Source organism: Protopterus annectens, chromosome 9.part0, assembly GCF_019279795.1.
Source record: "Protopterus annectens isolate FY-2018-M chromosome 9.part0, PAN1.0, whole genome shotgun sequence".
Lineage (NCBI taxonomy): Eukaryota > Metazoa > Chordata > Ceratodontiformes > Protopteridae > Protopterus > Protopterus annectens.
The window spans coordinates 1,260,413,818-1,260,437,592 of NC_056743.1; the positions used below are offsets into that span (position 1 = coordinate 1,260,413,818).

The 23,775-nt window shown below is 40.4% G+C and overlaps 1 protein-coding gene across 2 annotated transcripts in view; it reads left to right on the top strand.

The window, feature by feature from the left end:
• LOC122811983 (sarcoplasmic/endoplasmic reticulum calcium ATPase 2-like) overlaps positions 1-23,775 on the top strand; it is a 1,984,788-nt gene that overhangs the window by 678,908 nt on the left and 1,282,105 nt on the right. The gene's annotated exons all lie outside the window — the stretch shown is intronic.

Sequence of the window (23,775 nt, forward strand, 5' to 3'; positions counted from 1 at the left end):
GACCAGGTTTGTATTTCCTCTGATTCCTCTTCAGAACAGGGATATTCTCTTCCTCCCTATGAGGATTCTGACGCTGAAGAATCTATCCTTTCCTCCTGAGGATTACTCTTTTGGGGAAACCCTGCACACCATGTGGGAGCATTTCCATTGGGAGAGCCAGGATTATTCAGAATCCAAGAAAAGGCTCAGAGATTTTCTTATACTGCCTCAGCACAGGCCCCTTGCTATTCCCCCTGTACTAGATATTGTTGATGTTTTTTCTGAATCCATTTTGTCTCCTGATTCTTTACCCCTTGCACCAGTTAAGCCATATAGGTACTACAGGGTCCCAGATTCACATACATTTCTTTATAAAAACCCGTCTGCTGACCCAGAAACAATTTCTCAGGGTCCCAAAGGGGTTAAGGCCTCCACTGCAAAAAATCCTGTTCCCTCTGATAGGGATTCTAGAGCACTGGACAGATGGGGGGAAAAAGTTTACACCTCTGCTACTTTAGCTGTAAGGGCTTTAAACTGCCAGTTTCACATGCTTAAATATCAACAATATCTAATGTCTTTGCTCAAACAGAAAATGCTTACAAGCTCAGAATGTCCTGAAAATAAGGAAATGCAGGATTTATTGCATGCAGCTGAACAAGTGAAAAAGCATACTTTGCAATGTGGTTTTGATTCATTAGAGGCTTCTTGCAGAGCCGCAGTTACAGGTTCTGTCATTCGAAGGCATGCTTGGTTAAAAGAACAAAGTTTACGTGATCATGTTAAAGCAAAATTGTTGGATGCTCCATTACAGCATGATACTTTGTTTGGTGTTAAGGCAGAAGAGGTGTTAAAGAAATTGGAGGATAAAGCAAAATCAATGCAGACAGTAAAGGATTTCTTACAGGTTCAGCCACCCAGATTTAGCAGGAACTGGCCTTCAAAAAATTGGTCCTTTCCAGTGTCGGACAGGCCACAAACAGGCAGATACAGACGCCCAAGAGGCAGATCTCAGCCACAAGGCACATACAGACGTAAGCAATGGGGTGCTTCAGCTCCCAAAGGCGGACAAGACAAATCACAACCCTATAGGAAACAGTCCCAATGACTTCCCTCTACCAATGCCAAGCACTTACCTTTTGGAGGCACCCTTAGGGGGAAAACTAGCACTTTTCTCACAAGATTGGCACATAATTACCCAAGACAAATTGGTACTGAATATTGTTTCCCAGGGTTGCAGGTTTCACTTTCACACCCTACCAAGGCCAAAAGGTATGCCAGACCTGCCACACAATCAATGGGCAGAGGCACAAAAACAAATTTCTGCTCTCATGGACATGAGGGCTATTCAAAAAGTACCACAGCAAGAGCAAGGACAAGGATTTTACTCAAGACTTTTCTTGGTACCCAGAAAGGACAAAGCTTGGAGACCAATACTGGACCTGTCTACTCTAAATACTTTCCTGGACGTTCCAAAATTCAAAATGTTGACACTGCAGCAACTTCTACCCATGCTGGGCAAAAAGGCTTGGCTAGTTACTTTGGACCTCAGAGGCATACCTGCATGTCCCAATCAAACAATCTTGCAGAAGATACCTCAGATTCGTAGCTGGCTCAATGCATTACCAATGCTCTGCACTGCCCTTTGGCTTATCTACTGCGCCCAGGGTCTTCACAAAATGCCTGGCACCAGTAATTGCATTTTGCAGACAAAAAGGAATTCAAATATATCCTTACTTGGACGACTGCCTTATTCACACAGACAGCAAGGACATTCTACTAAAGCATCTGGCGTTTGTAAAAAGATTACTAACTTGCCTAGGGTACACAGTAAACGAAAAGAAATCAAAACTAGTGCCCTCTCAAGAGATAATATTCCTGGGTGCAAGTTTAAATACAACTGCCCAGATGGCTTATCTCATGCCAGACAAACAAAGGCAACTGACTCATTACTTTCAAATGATGGCAACAAAGACCCAGCTACCTGCAAGAAAAATTCTGCAGGCTTTGGGCTTCATGGCATCCTGCATCCTGCTATTTCAATATGCAAGACTGCATATGAGGAAGCTACAATGGTATCTAAAAAGTGTTTGGACTCAACATTGTCACAGCCTGGAAACAATAATTACTCTCATTCCCTGCCTGCAACAAGAGTTTCGATGGTGGGCACTGGCCTGTCACCACAACAAGGGGCAGCCTTTCACTTTACCCACAGCCAGGCAGACACTAACAACAGATGCATCGGATTATGCCTGGGGAGCACACATGGCAGGAAAATGTATACAGGGCACGTGACCCACAGACCAAATGCATCTTCATATCAATCAAAAAGAGATGCTAGCTATACAGAATGCCCTGACAGCCTTCAAGGATCTACTACATCCAGGACAACTATTACTAAAGACTGACAGTACTACAGTCATGTGGTACATAAACAAGCAAGGGGGCACACATTCCTACCCCCTCTGCAGGCAAGCCATGACTTTGTGGAACACAGCACTGGCCTGTCAAGTACATCTGCAGGCACAATTCCTGCCAGGAAAGAAAAGTACTCTGGCAGACGAACTAAGCAGAAACGTCATGGACCCTCATGAGTGGAAACTAGATCCACAAGTCTTCAGCATGAAATCAAAGAAATGGGGATGCCCAGTCATAGATCTATTTGCCTCCCCCTACAACTGCCAACTACAGAGATTCTGCACAAGGACTTATCACTCACAAGCATGGAAGGTGGATGCTCTATCATTCAGCTGGAAAAGCCTAACTGTTTATGCCTATTCACCACTGCCTCTACTCCCCAAGGTACTCCTAAAAGTCAGACAAGGCCACGCCAGCACTGGTACCCAATCCTAAAGACCTTGTCTCAAGGGCCAGCCTGGACTTTACCTCATATTCCTCATCTGCTGACCCAACAAAATCAGATACTGCACAGCCAACTCAGAACCTTAAACCTGGCTGCATGGCGAATAATATAGACACTCAGAACACATCTCTCTCTAAAGCAGTTATGGATGTCATTTGGGAAGCCAGGAGGCCCAGCACCAGGAAATCCTATGCAGAAAAATGGAAGAGGTTCTGTGCTTGGAACCAGGCACAAAGACTTGAACCGCTTGTCCTAATATTCCTCAGATTTTGCAATACCTAACTGAGATGCTGGACAAAGGCCTATCCTTCTCATCAATAAAGATCCATGCCTCTGCCATTTCAGCTCATTACAGTACGGAACATCCTATTTTCTCTCATCCACTACTAGGACAGTACCTCAGAGGGGCAAAAAACATAAGACCCCCAAGGAGAGCACCTATACCAACATGGGACCTTAACTTCATCTTGGAAAAGCTCACACTGCCTCCTTTTGAGCCAGCCAATACAGCTGAGATAAAATTCTTATCATGGAAAACTGCTCTGCTCCTAGCAATAACTTCAGCAAGAAGAGTTTCAGAGTTACAGGCATTAATGGCAGTGGAAATTTTTATCATTTTTCATCCAGACAGGGTTTCTCTTAGGACAAACCCAACATTTATGCCAAAGGTAGTATCCAGCGTGGCTCTTAACCAAACAATTCATTTGCCAACCTTTTATCCAAATCCCCAGAATAAAGGGGAGAGACTTCTGCACTCTTTGGAAATACACAGACAGCTACGCTTCTACTTGGACAAAACAAAAGCTTTCAGAAAAACTGAGCAACTTTTTGTGGCATACGCTGCAGGATCACAAAGAAAGGCTATTTCAAAGCAGACTATTTCAAAATGGATAGGACACTGCATTCGTTTCTGCTATGCACAGCATGGCAAATCAGTGCCTAAGAATATTAGGCCACATTCTACCAGGGCAGCAGCCACATCAGCAGCCTTTCTCAGAGGAGTACCAACCAAGGAAATTTTGAAGGCTGCAACTTGGAGTTCAGTGCACACTTTTACCAAGTACTATCACTTACCTCTTTACTCTAAATCCAGAGCAGGCTTTGCCACTGCAGTTTTGCAGGGCCTCATAGCCACTCCTAATCCTATTTAGACCCAGCCGCCCAACCTCAGCTTTGGGATTCAACCCAAGTGTAATGACTGCAACAGTGAAACACAATGAACATAGTACAGTTGTGTACCTACCATAAATGTAGATGTTCGAGTGTATTCACTGTTGCAGTCCAGGTTACCCTCCCACCATCCCCCTATCATTGCTGGGACTTGTCTATACTTCTCTCTTCTATACAACCTATGTGGTGTATTTGCTTGTAGAAGAAGGTAATGTTTATGTTAGTGCATGATTTTTTATTTGCAAATTTATTTAGCCTACCCTTTAGGGGGCACCTGACATATGGGGCAAGAAAAACTGAAGAAAATAGCATCGGCTGCATCTTTTATACCCCTGGCACACTGACGCCAGGGAAGAGGCGACAGCAATAAAAGTACACCAAGACTAGTCGAATCAGCCAAATAATCCACAAGTAAAACTTTTATTCGATGCTGAACAAACTTAAAAACACACAATCGATCAAGCGCTTTCGCCTGATAAATATCAGGCTTTATCAAGATACTTTCTTGAAGGATGTGAAACGGTTTAAATACTGTCATGAAATTCCAATTAAACAATTGATTGCATATAATTAATTCGTTAATTAACATTTAAAGTGCAAAGTGCTTTGGTTACTAAAACCAGTAAAATATTATAAAATACATTGTTTTATACTGTTTTTAAAAGGTTTATAATAATTGTAATTGTAATTAAAAATGAAATTAAACAAGCCAATGGCTCCATGTATGTACAAGTGTTGTGAGAATGTATTGTAAAAAACTGTGCATATACGAACCCAGACAATCCTTAAATACATGTTACTATTCATTTGCAAAATCACGTTTCATTAATAAAAAACACTGAATGTGATGTACCTGACCTATACAGAATCTCCAATAAACCTCTCTCTATAGAATAAATTCTTCATGAACTATTAACAACACCATTAATAGTTAAACAAATAAGATAAATACTTCAAACTGTAAAATTGTAATTACTAAAATGCTGTTAAAATATAATTAAAATATAATCATTGGTCATAAAACCTAATCTGCCCATTTAAAACTTCTATGTGACACCTGTTTCTGTGCATAAATATTCCATTACCACCATTTAGAGAATTCATCTAAGTAAAAACTAGGTTTAATTTAGGTACTTATAAATAAAAAGTGGGTTTAATTTAGGTACTTATAAATAAAAATGTTCTTAACAACCCAGCTTAACATACCGGCCCCTGCAGTTCAAAAGAAAATTGTTACTTATACTTTGTGTTGTTTAATATTGTAATTTACTTTGTTTGATTTTGTTTTGTATTATTACAACCTCACCCGTCTAATTTTTAAGACACTTCTAATACTAATAGTGTCATTCATACCTGGTGGTTTGGACGCATTTAACTTGATCTGCCATAATAATTCTCTGTATTCAAGTGATGCTTCCCATTCCCCACCTCTAGGATTCTGCATAACCTGTTCCAGCACTAAAAATTTCAGGGTCATATTTGGACACACCAAGGAATGTTTAAAAAAAGCATTTGATTCCTTTTTTCTATTAATTTCGTATAAATGTTCATATATCCTCTTACGGAGCGTTCTTTCCGTCTTACCAACGTAAAAACTAGAACAACATGTGCAAATTCCCAGGTATACTAAACCCTTTGAACCACAATTGTAATACTTGGTTGGCTTTATTTTAAAATTCCTAGCTGCAATGTGATAATTACTATTATTAAAAATATGTGGGCATTGTTTGCAGGCCCCACATTTGTAGGTACCTACTTTAAGTTCATGAGAAATGGAATTCATCGTCTCTTGCCTTTCAAATAAACCCTTTAAATTGATATTTCTTGCATTAACAAATTTGGGTTGTATAGCAGTGTAGTTCCTGGTGTCATCATGAGTTTTTAAAATTGGCCAATATTTAAGTACCACATTCTTAAAACTTACCAGAATCATTGTTAAAAGTGTGTACCAATGTATTGTGTGTTTCCTGGTGTTCCCTATTGTTCGTACTAGTACTAGCACAGATCGCCTCTGAGTAGGCGGTAAGCAACTGAGTAGAGCTGGAGTTTCTTTAGCCTAACTGCGTAGGGCATCTGTTTGAGTCCCTTGATCCTCTTGATGAGGTACTTTTGGGGTCTTTCTAGTTGTAGCAGGTGTCGGGCAAGGTACATCCCAGATGGGGCATTGTATTCAATTATGGGCCTGATGAGTGATGAGTAGAGGGGCACAACGACCTCTCTTGATCTAGATGTGAACCCCTTCGTGATAAGGTGGGCTATATACAATGTCTTTCTAACCACTTTGGCAATGTGATTGTCAAAGGAGAGATTGCAATCTACTTGGGTCCCCAAATCTCTAATTACTTCTTCCGTACTTAATGGATTACCACCTATGTGGTAATTTGTGGGGACTTTGTTTTTACTAAAGGGGATGACTATGCACTTTTTGGCATTTAGCTTTAGGCCATGGCTCTGGCACCAGTTATCCGTCTCTGTGAGACCTTTTTGGAGGACGCTTGTGTCAGCCGGCGAGTCGATTATGGCCCCCAGTTTGCAGTCATCTGCAAACTTTGTCAGCCATAGTCCTCCTGTGTTAGCCTGTACCTCAGAGAAATATATACCGAACAAGAGAGGTCCCAGGACTGAGCCTTGTGGGACGCCACTTGTAACTGGTTTAGAGTCTGACATGGCACCTGCAATTCTGACCATGTGGCTTCTATCCCTAAGCCAGTTTGCAACCCATCTTGTGACGTAGGGGTTGATATTTAAGCTGGTGAGCTTATTTATGATGCCCGAGTGGGGTATTGTGTCGAAGGCTTTTGCAAGGTCAAGGTAGGCTGTGTGGACTACCTTCCCTTCGTCTATGGTCTTGGTGACTGTTTCAAAGAAATTGACCAAGTTCAAGAGGCAAGATCTGCCCTTAACACAGCCAAATTGTGTAGGATCCAGTGTTTGGAGGTTCCCAATGTCTTTGTTTATGAGTTTCATGATGATATGCTCCATAGCTTTGCAGACCAGGCTAGTTAGGCTTATAGGGCGATAGTTTCCAGGGTCCGTTGTGGCACCACCTTTATGGAGTGGGACCACTGTTGCAGTACGCTATTCTTTGGGTACATATCCCGTTGTAAGGCTGAGACTGAACAGTGATTTTAAGTGAGGGTTCAGTTCTTCTTGGAGCTCATGTAAAATGCAGCCCGGGACACTGTGTGGTCCCATTGATGCTGTGTTTTTTGCTCTGGAGAGGGCAGCTTTCACCTGTGCATCTGTGATGTCAGGGAGGCTACACTCTGTTGGGATAGTCATTTGCTCATTTGCGGGGAGGGGGGAGAAGTTTGCACTGAACCTGTCTGCCAGGATGTTGGCAATGTCTGTGGGTTCAGTGTATTTTTTGTCATTTTGCACTAACTCAGAGCATATCTGGGAGTTTCCACCCAGGTTTCTGACATAACTAAAGAAAGCCTTGTGATTATCTTTAGAGTCTTGTGTAATTTTTCTTTCGAAGCTAGCCTTAGATAATTTTATGAGGGATTGTAGTTTCTTGCTAGTACTGATCAGAGTTGCCTTCCCTTTCAGGGATTTTGCTCTGTCATGTAGTAACTTCCTCCTTCTGTTGTACAGCTTATTTATGGCTGGGGTCCACCAGACAGGTCTCCTGCCTTTGGAGGAGTATGTCTTGGTTTTATTTGTGATAGCACTATCCATGCATTCCTGTAGGTATCCATAGAATGCGTTTGTAAAGGATTCTGCAGTTTGGGCCATATTTTCCACTGGCCCTGGGGCTTTGAAGGATTCCACCTCGGTTTTGAGAAGTGGTAAGTTTGCTTTTGAGAAGTTTTTGACCGTGGTTTCCTTTGCTGGTGGTGGGGATGGGATATGGCTGTCCATAGTGATTAATTTATGGTCAGATCTTACCAATGAGGGGTATACTTCTGGTATGGAACAGAGTCCCTGTGTTGGTGATGATCAGGTCCAATATGTTTTCCCCTCTTGTGGGAGTGGTGACCATTTGTTCCATAGCGTTTGAGTTTATAAATTCTAGGAACCGTTGGACTAGGGTGCTGGGGCTTGAGTAGTGCTCCCAGTCTATGTTTGGGTAGTTAAAGTCACCCAATATAATGGTGTTTGGAGAGACCTTCATATTATCCAGTGTCTTCAGGAAAGCCGAGTGGGGTTCCTGAGTTTGGGAGGGTGGTCTGTAGCAGGCTACAAACTGGAAGGCAGTTTCGCCCACTGTTAGTTGCACATGGATGGTCTCGGATGCTTCGTGCAGTGCCACTAGCCTGGAGGTATGGGTGTCTTTGTATATGGATACTCCCCCTCCTCTTGTGGTTCGGTCTGAGTTTTGGGGCCGAAAAGCATGGTATGAGGTATAGCCTTTTTGTGCTGGGGTGCTCTCTGAAGCCTTGAACCAGGTTTCTGTTACTGCACAGATATTGATATTCTTCATACTGAGGAGAGCCACGAGTGCGTGCATCTTGAGGTTTAGACTTCTGTCATTGAGCAGCATTACCCTTAGTTTCTTTTTCCTTGTGTTGTCTAAGTAGGTGGATTTGTCTTTTGAGCCTTGCCTAAAAAAGGCACTATGGGGGTGGCAAGAGCCTTGGCCAGTATTCGAAAATGCAGGGGTGACAGGTGCAAGCCGTCCCTAGCAAAGCAACGTGGCTTGTCAAGCATGTCATCCCAGGCTGACAGACACTGGATCCCCTTTGAGTGACACCAATACTTTAGCCAATTGTTGAAATTGATCATTTTGTCTTTATACTGTGGTATCATTCTTGGTGAGGGTAAGATGCTACTCAAGGTCAGAGTCATACCGGCCTGGGCCACATGATCAGAGAGCTCCTCTATGTCTCTTTTCATGTAATCCAGGGAGGTACGTCTCAGGTCATTCACACCAGCATGGACAATGACAGAGTCATATTTGTACTTGCTTTGGAGTGACCCGAGTGGCTTATGTTATGTGGCGGATCCTGGCACCCGACAGGCAGCTTACAGTGACCTTCTCCTTGTTCAGCCTGATGAGAGGGACGTCAGTGTGTCTGACAATAGAGTCACCTATTACAAGTGTATTAGGTGTGTTGTTTAGCCTTAAGGGCTGTGACTGTGTGGCACACTGACTTTGTGAACTATGTGATATGTGGGTATTGTTGTGGGGTAGCAGTTGCTTGGATGTCTGCTTTGGAGGTCTCTGTTGCTTGTGCAGATTTTTATTTAGAGCCTCCGAGTATGTTTTTTTGTGTTTGTGTTTGGTTTGCTGTTGCGATAGGTCTATGTGAGACTGGATTTGTGGTGTGTGATTACTTTCTCCTCCAGACTGACCGTGCCAGTACTATGTTGAGAGAGCTCAGCCTCCCTCATATTTTGGATTATGTGATGAAGGTCTGAAAGTCTGTCTTTGAGACAGACTGGTATAATATTTCCATCACTCACCATTTGACCCCTTCTTTAGAGATGCTGTCATAAGCTCACCCTTGATTGGCAAGGGCTCAAGCCTAGATCAATCCCTAGTCCTTGAAGATAAAGGGATCCAAGGAGGTGCATCTTTTGCTCTCACTCTGGAGGTGTATGCTTTGAATTTTTTATTTTGTTTCCTGTCCAACACTTCCCCGGAAGATAAGTTGGAGTTTGTGGTTGATACGTCGTCTTCTTCTTTCGGCTTTTCCCAGTTGGGGGTTGCTACAGTGGAACACCGGTCCACTAATGATTGGCAGTAGATTTTTATGGTGCCGAGGTGCCAGTCCGACGCCCAACCTTTAATGAAGGCACGCCCACTCATGTCTTTCGTACGCCACTCTACCGCGGGGAAGACATGCAGACTTCACACAGAAGGCACTCCAGCTGAGAATCGAACAGGAGAACCTCTTGCTGTGAGGCGACAATGCTACCGCTGCACCACAGCAGCTATTTTGTGGTTGATAAGTCTAATCCTGAGTAATGAGCTTTGGGTTATCCAGTCACAAATCAGTGATACTCAAGACCAAAAACTGTCCTCCTGAGACCTGCTGTCAGACTGATATTGGCAGGGCTGTGATCAGTGAAGTTCAACTTTGTCATCTCATGAGGGCTTGCATATCTTGAACTGCATGGGCTCTCCTCAAGTTGCTATTCCCATTCCCCTCAGAAGCTTCTGTGGAAAAAGCTTGAGGAATCCCTGCCTAATCCCACATTTGGAGCCAATCCCACATTTGGAGCCATTTATTTTGGATGTCTTCATGGCAGCCTAGTAGAGCACCCATTCTGTCTTCAGCCTCCAAGATGGCTAAGCCCTGTATAAACTCTCATCTGAAGTAAGCAGTGCAACTTTCTTAGTATCTCAGTGCTAAGTTGTGTCTGTTTTCTTTTAGTCTGGCATAGGTCCCTACAGAATGTTGCTACCTTACTTCCTGTAAAGGCATCTCTGATGTTGCTCAAATGTGGCAAGGGTGTTCACATTTCATTCACATTCACAAAACCTCCTGAAAATGTAAGCTTTTACTTGTATAGAATGTCTTTTTTTTATCTACTTTGTGTTCTAGACCTGTGCAACTCCACAAGAGAAAACAGTCTTAATTTCTGTCCATCCAGATAAGTCTACCAGGCAAGTGGATGACTCCACCAGCTCTTCTGCCATAGTCCTAACATGGGTCTTGGATTGCCGTGGGGAAGGGGGGATTGTTTTTGCAAGACAAGTCAAGTTCATATTTGCCTGGAGAACCGTCTCAAAGGATCAGTGGGCTGTAGCTGTTGTCAGCATTGGCCAATATTTAGGAGGTACTCCCCAAAATGTCCTCTGATGGCAGATTTAGTCCTCCTCTGAATAACTGCTGGGACATGTCCAGACTGTCGTGTTTAAAAGGTGGTGGAGATTTGTCAAGCTTCAGATGAGGATCAGTGAGTTTAATCACAGCTCTACCTGGTTTCAGACTTCACGGATGAATTCCATCCCATTCTGGATTTCATTTTGCCATTTGAGTTTTTGCCATGGTGTTGGCCTGCATTGCCAAAACTTTGCAGAAGTATCTTCTAGTGTTGTCATACCTGAAGTACCAGCTCCTGCTAGCCCTAGTTATGGACGGGTCTATATTATTATCTCGAAGTTACGGAACATCGAATACAATTTGGTCTGTAACTTCGAAAATTAAAAAAAAATTTGAAACATCAAATACTTACCCTGATGGGTTTAAGCAGGGGGGGCAAACCCCCTTGCACCCCCCACACCCCCTGCTACTTAAATATACCAATTCTGAGATTGCGCTACAGTGCAGGAAAGGGAAATCTTCCCTTTCTGCACCATACTCCATTAAAGTGCGACCTTGGAGTTGGTATATTTAAGTAGTGGGGGTGTGGGGGGGTGTCCGGAGGGCTTGCCCCCCTGCCTAAACACCCTTTACTTTTTTTTTCAGGGTCTTGTAGAATTTCGATGGTTTAATGGTTCGATCACTAAAATTTTTTCTTTAGTGATTCAAAGCATTAAACTTTCGAGATACTAATATAGACCCGTTATGGACACACAGTGGGTGTGGTATTGTAGCACTCCCTTTGATGCAGTTCACATAGCTGGAAAGAAATGGGAAGAAATGTTTTGTTTCAAGCTAAGAGAACATCCTTTCATTCAGGTAGAGTTAACTAAGTAAGCATTTTGCTTTGAGTGACTGATGGCCAGGTCTCAGGATTATCAAACTCATAATATATTTGCTGTGGATCTTTGAGAGTTGCTTTATTCACAATGACTACATCTGGAATTTCAACTTGTGGCTCTTCCTTATACAGTGTTCTGTCTAAATTTGCTGGTATGTGCTTGTTACCAGTATTGTGGTATTACTGCTTTCTGTTGCCTTTGTGTTAACATGTTGGGATGGCAGTGGTTCTTCATTTCCTGTTCAGTGCTCATTTTGGGATTCTCCAAATTTCTGATAATTACTGCAGAATTAGTAAATTCAGAATATATTGCAGTTGACATTTTTACTGTTGCAGCAATTGTTAATTTTGACTGTGTCTGACTGACTGGATATCTTTGTAATCAAGTTGCCTTTGATCAGATATTTGGCTATCATATTAGTTTACAAACTTTTGCTGTTGCATTTTTCACTGGCTTTATTTCTTTTTCTTTTGAACATCACACCAGATAGCTTTTTGGATTGGCTCATCATTATTAAAACACAGTGCTGTACGTACTGTATGTGTAAAGAAAGTAATAATTTGTCAGTTTTATAGTGTTGCTATCTACTGTATAAATGATTTGCCAAAATGAGTAATATCCTGTCTATTGCATCTGTTTTTACTGTTAAACACACACCTTCACTGTCACAAGCGGCATTATCACAGGTCAAAAAAAAATCAAGATTCTGGAAATGTAGTTAAATACTGTGTATATCATTCATTATTCACTGTTTTAAACTTTTATATGTACATTATTTTTTTTTTATGTTGTGCCTCTTACAAAGTTGTGTGACTGCATGGCTTGCATACACCCTGCTAGGGTGGTAGAAAACTGTGAGGTTTCAGTACACTTTTCCCATCTGCAGCTCACCAGTTGCTGTTCTACTCTGTTTGTGCACTAATGTTGATTTAAAGTTTTTGGGCTTTTTATTTTTTCCCAATGGTTGTGTGACCATAGAGTTAATAAATGCATATAAGGGAGTTGTGAGGTACACTGGCAATGTCCCAATTGTGTGTGTAATACCCTCCCTTGGAGGGGGGAAGATAGAACTACTAGCTTACTCACTCACACTGTGGAATGGAGGAATCACCTTTAGCAGCTAGGTAATTTGTATTATCCCTGGTTATTCAATGTAGGTCGGACCTTCTAATGAGCCTACAGTCTTGGTTAAATTTGCCGGTGGCACCTAATATAAGTTATAAATATTAGTTCTAGTTGAAATTCTAGATCTGGTTCCCAGTCTTCTTAAAAACTTCTGAAGTTGTTCTGGAAGAAATATCAAAGAAGAAAAACTCTGTTTTGGTTAGCAGTTAAGAATTTAACTAGCTCTCTCATTAGATGCAGCCCTGGAAAATGGAAAACACAAGACTCAGTCGCTCGTTTAAAGCTTTTATTTGCATCTTCTTCAGGAAGCTAACTGAGCTCTGCTAAGTGCTGATTTTATAGTGAAAAGAGGAGCTGTATTTATTTAATAGATTGTGGGTGTGTCCTGGGCGTATGGCCATTCGTCGTGAGTGGGTAGAGTGGGTATGCGTATTTCAAATGCCTTTATTACATTTGCGATGACGTATTGGTCAAGCCTGGGGAAAACCTGGTTAAGTCAAAAAGAACAGAAAGCTTCATAATAGCAATCAGGTTAATAATTACCTCATTTTGCAAGTTAGTGAACCACAGTAGTCTAGTTCAGCACCTAGCCTTTGTCGAGGTTGCAGGAGCCTGCGAGTATTCGAGTTGATCCGAGAGCAATTAAGCACTCGGTTGAAACTCAGAATTAAACTGGAATTGGTCTCAAGTGCCTGCTGCTTTACTTTCTTAAAAGTTAGTTGTTAAATCAAGCTGTGGTATAAAGTAAACATAGGAGGGAATAATACAATAAGATTTTCATTGACGTCATTGGTGGTGTTTGATTTAATTACGTCGATCTTGGGAGTTGCCAGTATCTTTTCGAAAGTTCTAGATTTCATTTGGTTATTGTGTAGCTGGGTGGTGCTATCCAGGACTATGGGATGCCCTTACCAAGGCTGGTGGTCAGAGGGGATAAAATAAGTGAATCGCAGTAGTCTAGTTCAGCACCTAGCTGCTGTTGAGGTTGCAGGAGCCTGTGAGTATTCCAGATGATCTGAGAGCAGTTAAGCACTCGGTAGAAACCCAGAATTAAAAACCTGGAATTGGTCTCACATGCCCGCTGCTTTACTTACTTTCTTAAAAGTTAGTTGTTAAATCAAGCTGTGGAATAAAGTAAACATAGGAGGGAATAATGCAATAAAATTTTCATTGAAGTCATTAGTAGTGTTTGATGCAATTAGGTCAGTCTTGGGAGTTGCCAATATCTTCTCAAAGGTTATAGATTCCGTTTAGTTACTGTGCAGCTGGGTGGTGCTCTCCAGCACTATGGGATACCGCTCCTATCTTTACTTTATTCCACAGCTTGATTTAATAACTAACTTTTAAGAAAGCAAGTAAAGCAGTAGGCTCTTGAGATCAATTCCAGTTTTTTAATTCTGGTCCTCATTTTGCAAGTTAGGAAAAATACAACCTATTTAGTTTCAAATCCCAAAGAAATTAATCAAATTTAATTCACTAAAAACAGTAAATTGGCAAATGCAAGTTTCAAAATAACTGGGTTTGCACACTTTAGAGCAGTGTATCCACTAGTGTCATTTTGAGTGTGTTCAAGTCAATAGAGTGCTCCTTTTTATTATTAAAAGCCATTTACACAGTTTTATACTTTAAGAATTTACGAACTATCTCTTGCAGTCTGGGGCTTAGTATTGAGCTGTGCAAGAGTGCTCTGCAGGTCTTACGGGTTTTTTTATTATTATTCTGGAAAAGTGGGAGCACTGAGGTTAAAATAGCTTTTATAATCTTAATAAATATCTAAATGCATATTCTAGCCGAAATTCTAACTTGCTAAACAACCTTTTCTTTAGTGATTAAAAATGTGATTGTGCGCTCCGAAGACCTTCATCTTAATTAGTCACTTTAAAACTGTTTGATTCAAATTAAAAATGTATGTGTACGTGAGTGATAAAAAAATATAATAAAACATAATTAGACCAACTGAGCCTGCAAAAGTTTGTATAAACAAGCAACTTAAATTCATTTTATGATCTCATTGAGGTAGCACACTTTGTGGAAATAGAGGAAGGTTTAACTTTCTGGTGAAGAAACGGTGGAGGGGGAGAACTGAAGATGGCCATCACTTTAGTGGTCTTCTTTGGAAGCTTCCTGAGGATAGGTAACTTAAAACCTTTAAAAGCAGAAAAGACAAAATGCAAAATTAAAAGAGAAGATTCAAAATTAAAATAATTCGATTTTAAAGCCCAAAAAACTTAAAACGTTTAAACATTAACTCAGTGCTCTGTTAACAGGGAGAGGCTCTTTTATCTATAAAATAAATAGCAGTCCATTTCTGGTGTGTGAAAAAGCATATGAGTTACGTTCTGGTTGTGGAGATCTAAAAAACTGGCTTAGAGGGGCTAGTTATTGGTGAGAATATGTTTGGAGCAGTGGTATATCGATATGGGAGCTTCTCTGGAATTTGTGGTAAAGACTGAACAGGGACTAGGACAGTGGCTAACAGGAGGAAATAGGGGAACCTGTGGCTGTGGGAACTACTATTTTTATACATCATGGGTTAATTAGATGGAACGGGCTCACAAGTAAGAGGGGGATTTAAAGGTAAAAATGAGTGGGTGAATATTTAGTACGACTATACGTGGGGGAAAACAATGGAATACCAACCAGGCATAATATCCCAAAATGAGGTAATTATTAACCTGATTGCTATTATGAAACTTTGAGCTTTTAAATTATCAAGGTTTTCCCAGGCTTGACCAATACGTAATCACAAATGTAATAAAGGAATTTGCCATATGCACACCCACTCACGATGACTGGTCATATGCCCGGGACACCCCCCAATCTTTTAAATAAGTAGAGCTGTTTTCACTATCACACCAGTACTGAACAGCACTCACTTAGCTTCTTGAAGAAGATACAAATAAAAGCCTTTAAAGTCTTGTATCTTTCATTTTCCAATGCTGCATCTATTGAGTGACTGAGTTACTTTCTTAACTGCTAACCAAAAAAAACGGAGGTTTTTCTTTGATATTTCTTCCAGAACAACTTCAGAAGTGTTTGAGAAGACTGGGAACCAGCACTAGGATTCCATCTAGAACTGATATTCGGAACTTCTATTAGGTGCCACCGGTAAATTTAACCACGACTGTAGGCTCATTTTAGAAGGTCTGACCTACACTGAACCAGGGATAATACAAAATTGTCTAGGTGCTAAAAGTGATTCCTCCATCCCACAGAGTGAGCGAGTAAGCTGCTATTTCTGTTTTTTAAAGTTTAGCATCTTCCAAGTAAATATTTTTTGTTTTCATATATATCGGACTGCATTTCATTTGGGCAGTTTGTTTATCGTCTGCAAATAGAAATAATCCCTGAAAAATGAAAGTACATCAGCACATTGCCTCAAAAGTTACTGTAGAATGTGATGTACATTGAGTTTTTAGTTTTATTGCTGTACTGTCTTTGCCTGGACTGAGTTTGAGATAATCATTTAATAACTGGTGAATCTTGGTGGTTTGTTAATTCAGCTCTGTAGTCAGCAGTGTATGTTTTTCTAATTTTCATTTAATTTGGGTTAGTTTGGTCAGTTATTAATTGCTTTTGCTGCATTATGTTTGATTCTACTTTTTTATTTACTGGTATTACAATCGTGTCTCTTTCTTTCTCTTCTCCCAATTCAACATGGACTGCTTCCTCCTGCATCCTTCCTAGACTTCTCCCCTGTAATATGACTGTTGTATTTTATACTCAGACCTTTGCTGTGTGAATGATTTAGCAATCTCCAGTATCTGGGCTCCTTCCCACATTTAATGCTTACACCAATAACTTACTCAAACCCCAGTAACCCACATTTTAAGTTTCCCTAGTACAGTGTGTAAAGTCCAAGATGCATAAAGTGAAGATAAAAAGGGGGGGGGGTCAAACCACAACTCAGCAATTTGTATGTATTTTTATTTCTAAGATCTTTATTAAATCACATTTTAAACAATACAACATTTTAAACAATGACACAGGTACACAAGTAATAGAAAAGAAAAATTACAGTAACATTTTCATTATTTTCATGCTGTATGCATATGTTTTCTTTAGGATAACAGGTACATACTGGGCTAATGACTTCTGGAGGCTTTCTAAGCCTTGCCAAGCAACATTAATGTATTCCACAGGCTATTCTGACTTGGAGGTTATTTTAAGGGATGTATGTTAGGGCATGTTTTAATGTCTGCCTCTGTTCATCAGAAACATAGATGTCAGACCAGGGCTGAATTTCAGGTTTCCTATCCACTGGTCCAGGTTACGTTTGAATAGGGTTAGCAAAATGCTCTGCTTCGAATGGATGGGAAGCTTATTCCAGAAAATCAGAATTCTATGAGATAAATACCTGTTCTTCGACATGTCCTGTTTAAGTTACTTCAACGTTGCATAAATTGCTTAATTCCTGTCTTTCCTTGAATCTCATTCCTCCTGTTGAACATCATCATGAATGTACTGTTCCCACAAATTCCATTTATTTCTGTGTAATTTGCTGCTTCTCTTTTTTAAAGATTCCACCGCCAGTTCTTCTATCTCCTTGACATTATTTAATATTTCAGTTATAACTGGTTTAGATTTTGATTTTGATTTAATAGTAACTTTTTTTGGCAGACAGTAGCATTAAACTTAGGCCTTATTATGTCTGGGCAGCTAGATCCCGTGTCCTACCTCAAAAGAATCATTTCCTTCGTTACAAGCATTTCCTTCCTCAACTTTTTTGACAAAGTACTCTGTAGCGATACTCTAAAATACGCCAACTCTTAATCCTAAAAATATGTTCCCTATTACCTTTTTTTTTTCTCATCACACCTCCAGTATTTTCTATTTACCAGAGGAAAATTTCTCTGAAGTCTGCTTGGAGTATGAAAAAACCTATGCAGGCACTTCCAAGCAAAACTAATAAAACTTCTGGACTTTGTTGCATACCTGTGAGTCAAACAGATGTCCTTGCAAAGTTCCCTTGTAAGTTGCCTGTGAGGAAGTTTTAGTGGTACCTGCAGTCAGTGTGGATTCAGCATTGCCACTCTCTGGAGTTTCTAGTTCCCTTACTCCCTTGTCTTAAACGTGAGCTTCATTTGTGGATTCAGCACATATCTTTTAGCTCAGCTTTCCCTTTCCAGCATCCTGTTCTATCTCAGGAGCTGTTTTGAGATGCTTCAAGTAAGAGTGGGGGCTGCTTCTGGCAGTATGAAGGTTCAGGGTCTCTGGCCCCCTCATCACTGCTTGGATCACATCAACATCAAAAGATGTGGGCAGTTATCCATGCTGTTCCGTGCTTCCACTGTGTTTTGCCTCCAGGCCTTATAAGGGTCTATACAGACAACACCACAGTCATGTGGTTCATCAACAAGCAGGAGGGCACAAAATCTTTGCAGACTAGCCCTTCATGCCTGGAATCTAGCTGTCCAGCTGCAGGTTTCTCTTCAGGTGATTTACATTTCTTTGAGACAGAACCTGGTGGCAGACTCTGAGCAGGTGCAGGGCACAACCTTAAGAATGGATGCTTCACAGAGAGGCGTTTCTGGACATAGTTTGTCGATGGGATATTCCTCAAGTGGATCATTTTGCCTCCCCTCTGAACAGACAACTTTCTTGCTTCTGTTCCAGAACTCCAAGTTCTCTTTCTTGGAGGGTGGATACCATGTCTTTTTCTTGGAAGGGGATATTCTTTTGTGTTTTCTCCTCTTCCTCTTCTTCCTAGAGTCCTACATAAGATCAAACAGGACTGTCCAAGAATTTTGTTGGTGACACCCAGAAAGCACTTGTTACCCTTCTTTTTCATCTAGCCAGGGGGCAGTCTTTACAGGTTACTTCACTGAATGGATGATCTCACACAAGAAAAGGGGTCTCTCCTTCACCCTCATCCACTCTTCAGTTGACACTTTGGTTGTTAGGGTTTTAATCCCCTTTCAAAACCAGTTTTCTGTGGACATGCTTAAGGTTTTGCAGGAGGCAAGGAAACCCAATACCTGAAAATCATATATTCCCAAATGGAAGAGATTTTCTATTTTGTGCCTTAAACTTTACCAGGATCCCTTTTTACTGGTGGTCCCTTTGGTTCTGTCTTACTTTAATTTCTCCAAGTCTTTTGAGTTTCTAATACCATGACTGGAATGTACCTCATTCCTAAGTCAGAGTACGATTAAAGTTCATAGTATTGTTTCACTCTTTGATGTCAGCCAGTAGTGCTCTTCACAGCACCCGTAATGTGCCCAGTAACGACTCCTTCTACAATTTGTACAGGGTTAAATAGATAGGTAACGTATCTAAAATACGATTGTAAATTCTTTTTTATAAGACCCATTGCTCCTACTACTTTTGGAACTGTCTGGATATCTTTCTTCCACATGGCTCTTGTTTCTGCCTGCAGATCCTGGTATTTTATGACTTTGTGTCTCTCTGTACGCAAGACACTGCAGTCACTGAATGTGGTGATTTCAATGATCAATGCTACTTTTCTTTTTTTGGACCACTATATCCAGTTTTCTAGCATCTGTCTTTTGAGCTGTTGATAATGGGTGTTTCCACGTGATATAAACCTCATCATTTTCTATGATGCGTTGTGTTTTTCAGCCACTTCAATACCATAATGTTTGCACAATCCCCAGTGCAACAGTCTTGCCACATTATTATTCCTTTCAGTATACAGTCCTTCTGTTATTAGTGTGTCACAACCAGCAACGAGGTGTGTGACTGTTTCCAGTTCATTTCCACAAAACCTACATTTGTCTGTTTTTCCCACATGTTCTGTGGACTTTGTAAACCAACGTGTACGTGGCCCACTATCTTGGGCTGCCAATATTAACCTTTCATTTCTTGGTTTGAACTCTCCTCTCCTCAACCATTCCTGCATTCATTCTTAATCAACATGAGGCTGTTCCAGAAGTTTTTTATACTTGCAACTATATTTGTTTTTTCCACATTTCTTGCCTTCTCATCTGGTCCTTCACCTTATATTCTTTCTTTCAGATTCAGTTGCTGCCTGATTTTTATCCACTTCTGGTTTGATTTCCATTCCTGCTTGACATTGATATGCTTCTGCTAGATTAAGCAGAGATGTCATCTTAGATTTATTCTCCTCATGTTTCAAAACTTTTACTATATTTGGATCTTGGGAGGTCAGTAGAGATGCGTGGAGTTCCACGATTGCAGGTCTATACATGTAATCAATTTCAGGGAGACCTATACCTCCTCAGGAATGGGGAATATGTCATCTTGGTATACACTGATTTTTATAAATTATTTGTTGAGCATGAAGCATCCTTCTTGTTTTAATGTCCAATCTATCCAACACTTTTTGGGTCCAGTCAGTTACTCCAAAACTGTAAGTTAGGACAGGAAGAGCAAATTGATTTATAGCTTGCACCTTGTTCCTAGATGCCAATGCTGTTCTCAGGATTAATTTAAGTCTTCTAAAGTATTCCTTACTGTGTTTTATTCGCATTTGTTCATGTTTTATTGCTGATCCTTCAGCAGTTCCCAAGTATTTATACACTCCCTCTTGCTCAAGTTCTTTTATATCACATTCTTATCCCAAACTGATGTTTTCCAAGTGCTGCAGTTTTCCTTTTTAAAGTTTGCTTTTGCACATTTATCAAGACCAAATGACAATCCAATATCATCTGAAAAGATTTTGACAACCTGCAGCTGTGCTGTCATTTCCTCATCTTATGAGCTATACAGTTTTAAATCATCGACAAAGAGAAGATGAGAAGTCATAAGACTTTGTTGTTTTCTAGGAGCAGAACTGTAGCCATGGCCTAAGCTGTTAAGAAACAGCTTAATGGATTAATGGCAAGGCAGAATAGCAAGTGTGACAGAGATTCTCCCTGGAATATCCCCCTTTGAATTTTACCTCTGTGATAACAATCTGTCCTTTATCATGGCTTAATTGCAAAGTGGTCTGCCATTGTTTCATGGTTACTATAATGTAGTCAATCAGTGTAGGGTGTATCTTATACATTTTTAAACACTTTTTTATCCATGAATGTGGGATATTATCAAATGCTTTTTATAGTCAGTCCATGCCATGCTTAGATTCTTCCCCCTTTTACAGTTCTCCACTATAACTTTATTTAACAACAAATGATCCTTTGTTCCGTATGACTTTCTTTTATTGCCCTTTTGTTCTACTGCCATAATTGTTTTCTTCTAAATGACTATAAACTTCGTCGGCGTCAATTCCTGTGTATAGTTTAGATGTCGTTGAAAGACAAGTTATTGGTCTATAATTTTTAGGGTAGCTTGCAGGTTCACTCTTACGTAAGAGCATTGTTTTTCCTGTTGTTAACCAGTGCAGTGTCTGTTTGGGATGCACATATAAATAGTTCTTACTCATGGCATCGTGCAAAGATGTTAACACTTTCAGCCGTAGGTTAGGTACTGCATCTGGGCCTGGGGTTTTCCAATTAGAGGCTTTTCTTAACTTTGTTTCAATCTCTCTGGCTGTTACTTCATCCCGTTTCATATCCTGTACCTTTAACCCTCTTATTCTTTCTTTTACTTCTTCTGTCCATTTAGTATCTTATGTTCCACAGGATCTTCAAAGATACTTCTCCAAAATGTAACTGTTTCTTCTTTTTTTGGCAATCTTTCAATTCCTTTTACCTTGTTTCCCAATTCTCTAAAAAAAAAATTTTGGATCATCAATAAATTGCTTATTCTTTACTTTTCCTTTATATTTATCTTCGTATCGTTTAAGTCTTTCTGCATGTGCTGAAAGTTTTAGTTTATTTGTGATACTACGTGATAAATCCTGGTCTGTTCTAATACTTTACATTGCTTTTATCACATCTATCTATCTTAGTATTTTTGTTGATCTGTTCCCTATTCTGTAATCTTCTAACAGTGACACTTCTTGTCTTAACTGCTTCATAGTTTTCTCCATTCGATATTTCCAAGATAGTATTCACCTTCGCCCCTTCCTTTCCCTCACTCCCTGTGTTCCTGTAGTAGAACTTTATCAGTTATTAATGTAGCAGCACAGTAATATATTCTGTTTACTTCTGTTATATTGCATGGATCTCTATGGACAGTCCTAATTATTGCATTCATTTGTTTGATCAAACTTCTGACTTTTTGAGTTTTATTAACCTTCTGTGGTCTATTTCTTTCATTGATCTTGATATATCTGTCTGTGTCTATTAAATCAAGAAATTCTTCTCTTAACCCCATTTCTTCCAAACTGAGGGCACATCCCTTATTTTCTGTTTCCTGCGGGCATTCTATAGAAGATTCTATAGCATCTTCCTGTGGCACATTCTCTTGAACTTCATCCTATGCCATCCGTTGCTCTATCATATGGGAACTCACTGGCCTATCACTCCTCAACATTGACTGCATCAGAGTTTCCACAGTTTTCTGTTCCTTCCTTTGCTGTCTAGCTTCAAGTGAACATCTAAACTGGTTTCCTGTGGAAGGCTCCAAAATATCTTGATAGGGTACCTGACCAGTTGCTTCCTGTTCCACTGGTTTCCCCTTAATTTGGATATCCATTGTTCTATCCTGTTGTGGTGCTTTCTGCATTTAATTTTCTACACTAAATGCTTCTCTTTGCAGCTGCTCCAAAACCTCAATTTCTATTTCTTTGACTTCTCCATTACTGATCTCTTTTTCTACTTTTCCTCTTAATCTCCTTATTTTTTGCATTGTAAAGTTTTCCATATCCGAATTCCTTTGCATTTATTTCTCTTCAAATATCTTTGGTGCTGCTCTTTTTGTATTGGTTAACTGTGCTTTCTCCTTTGCATAAATATTACACCATATTAAATCTCTTTCCTTTCCCCTGTCCATATTTCTTCTTCACATGTCTCCTGATGATCTTGCTTTTTATCATTCTGGGGACTCGCTCCATCATGCTGTGATGTAGCCTGTGTTAGACCTTCTACATTAAATCCTTCACTTCGCAAGCACTCCTGGCATGGCCCCATTGTAGGAATGTTTCCGTATTTTGAGGATTCATCACTGTCATTTTTTCCAGTCCTGGCACCAGTGTGCTTATCAGGATTGGGCACTTTTTTATCGTGGGTCTTGTGCACCCACTTACTTTTTTTGTTTTTGACTTACTTCTGTCCATGATGTATGATATATAAATACAGTCTATATATCAGTGTTGCCTTGGTGAGATTTTGTGAAAAGCAAGGTCCACCTCGCGAATGTACTCGCCAAGACTTGAGGATGAATTCAGTTTCAGAAGTACTACTCTCCTTTGCTTGCTGACTTTTCATCTCTCCATTAGAACCCCTAATGTCTTACCTGTGTGAACTCCATGGCTTGGCATGTTGTTCTGTTAAGGCTCACTTGTCAGCATTCTCTGCATGTCTGCCTTTGAATCCACTGTTAGCCTCTTGTTTTGAGGTTCAACAGTTCCTGAAAGGTGTCCTCCACATCAAGCCCCCAAGTAAGTCTATTCCTCCTCCTTGGGATCTTAATTTTGTACTTGAGAAATTGAACCAGGCTCCTTTTGAACCTGCTGCTGCTATTTTTCTGTAGCATTGCATGTGGAAAACTGTTTTAGTGATTGCCCGCACCTCTGCCTAGTAGAATCTCTGAACTCAATGCCCTTATGACAGTTTCTCTTTTTTTTATTTTTTGTAGGGACAGGGTGCTTCTGCATACCAGTCCTTCTTTCTTGCCCAAGGTGGTCAATCAGTTGTCCCTTAACGAGTCTATCCAGCTTCATTCCTTTTTTCCTTCACTGCAATCTGCTAGTGACGGGGTTGTACCCACCTTGGATCCCAGTAGACCACTCAGGTGTCAGCCAAGACAAAGGCCATATGCAAATCTGAGCAATCTTTTGTTTCTTTTCATGTCAGGACGTGTGTAAAACTGTAGCTGTATGTTGTGTACCTCTATGAAACTAGTGCTTTGTTTAGCATATTTGTATAAAACTACTGTAGGATAGTTATCCCATGCTAGTTTCACTTCTTGTATCTGCTTCCAGACAGGAATCCTTTTCTTCTGATTAGTATAATGGGAAGGTGTTGCTTGTACAGCTGTTTGCATGTTGCCTGCAGTGTGCATATTAAGTATAAAT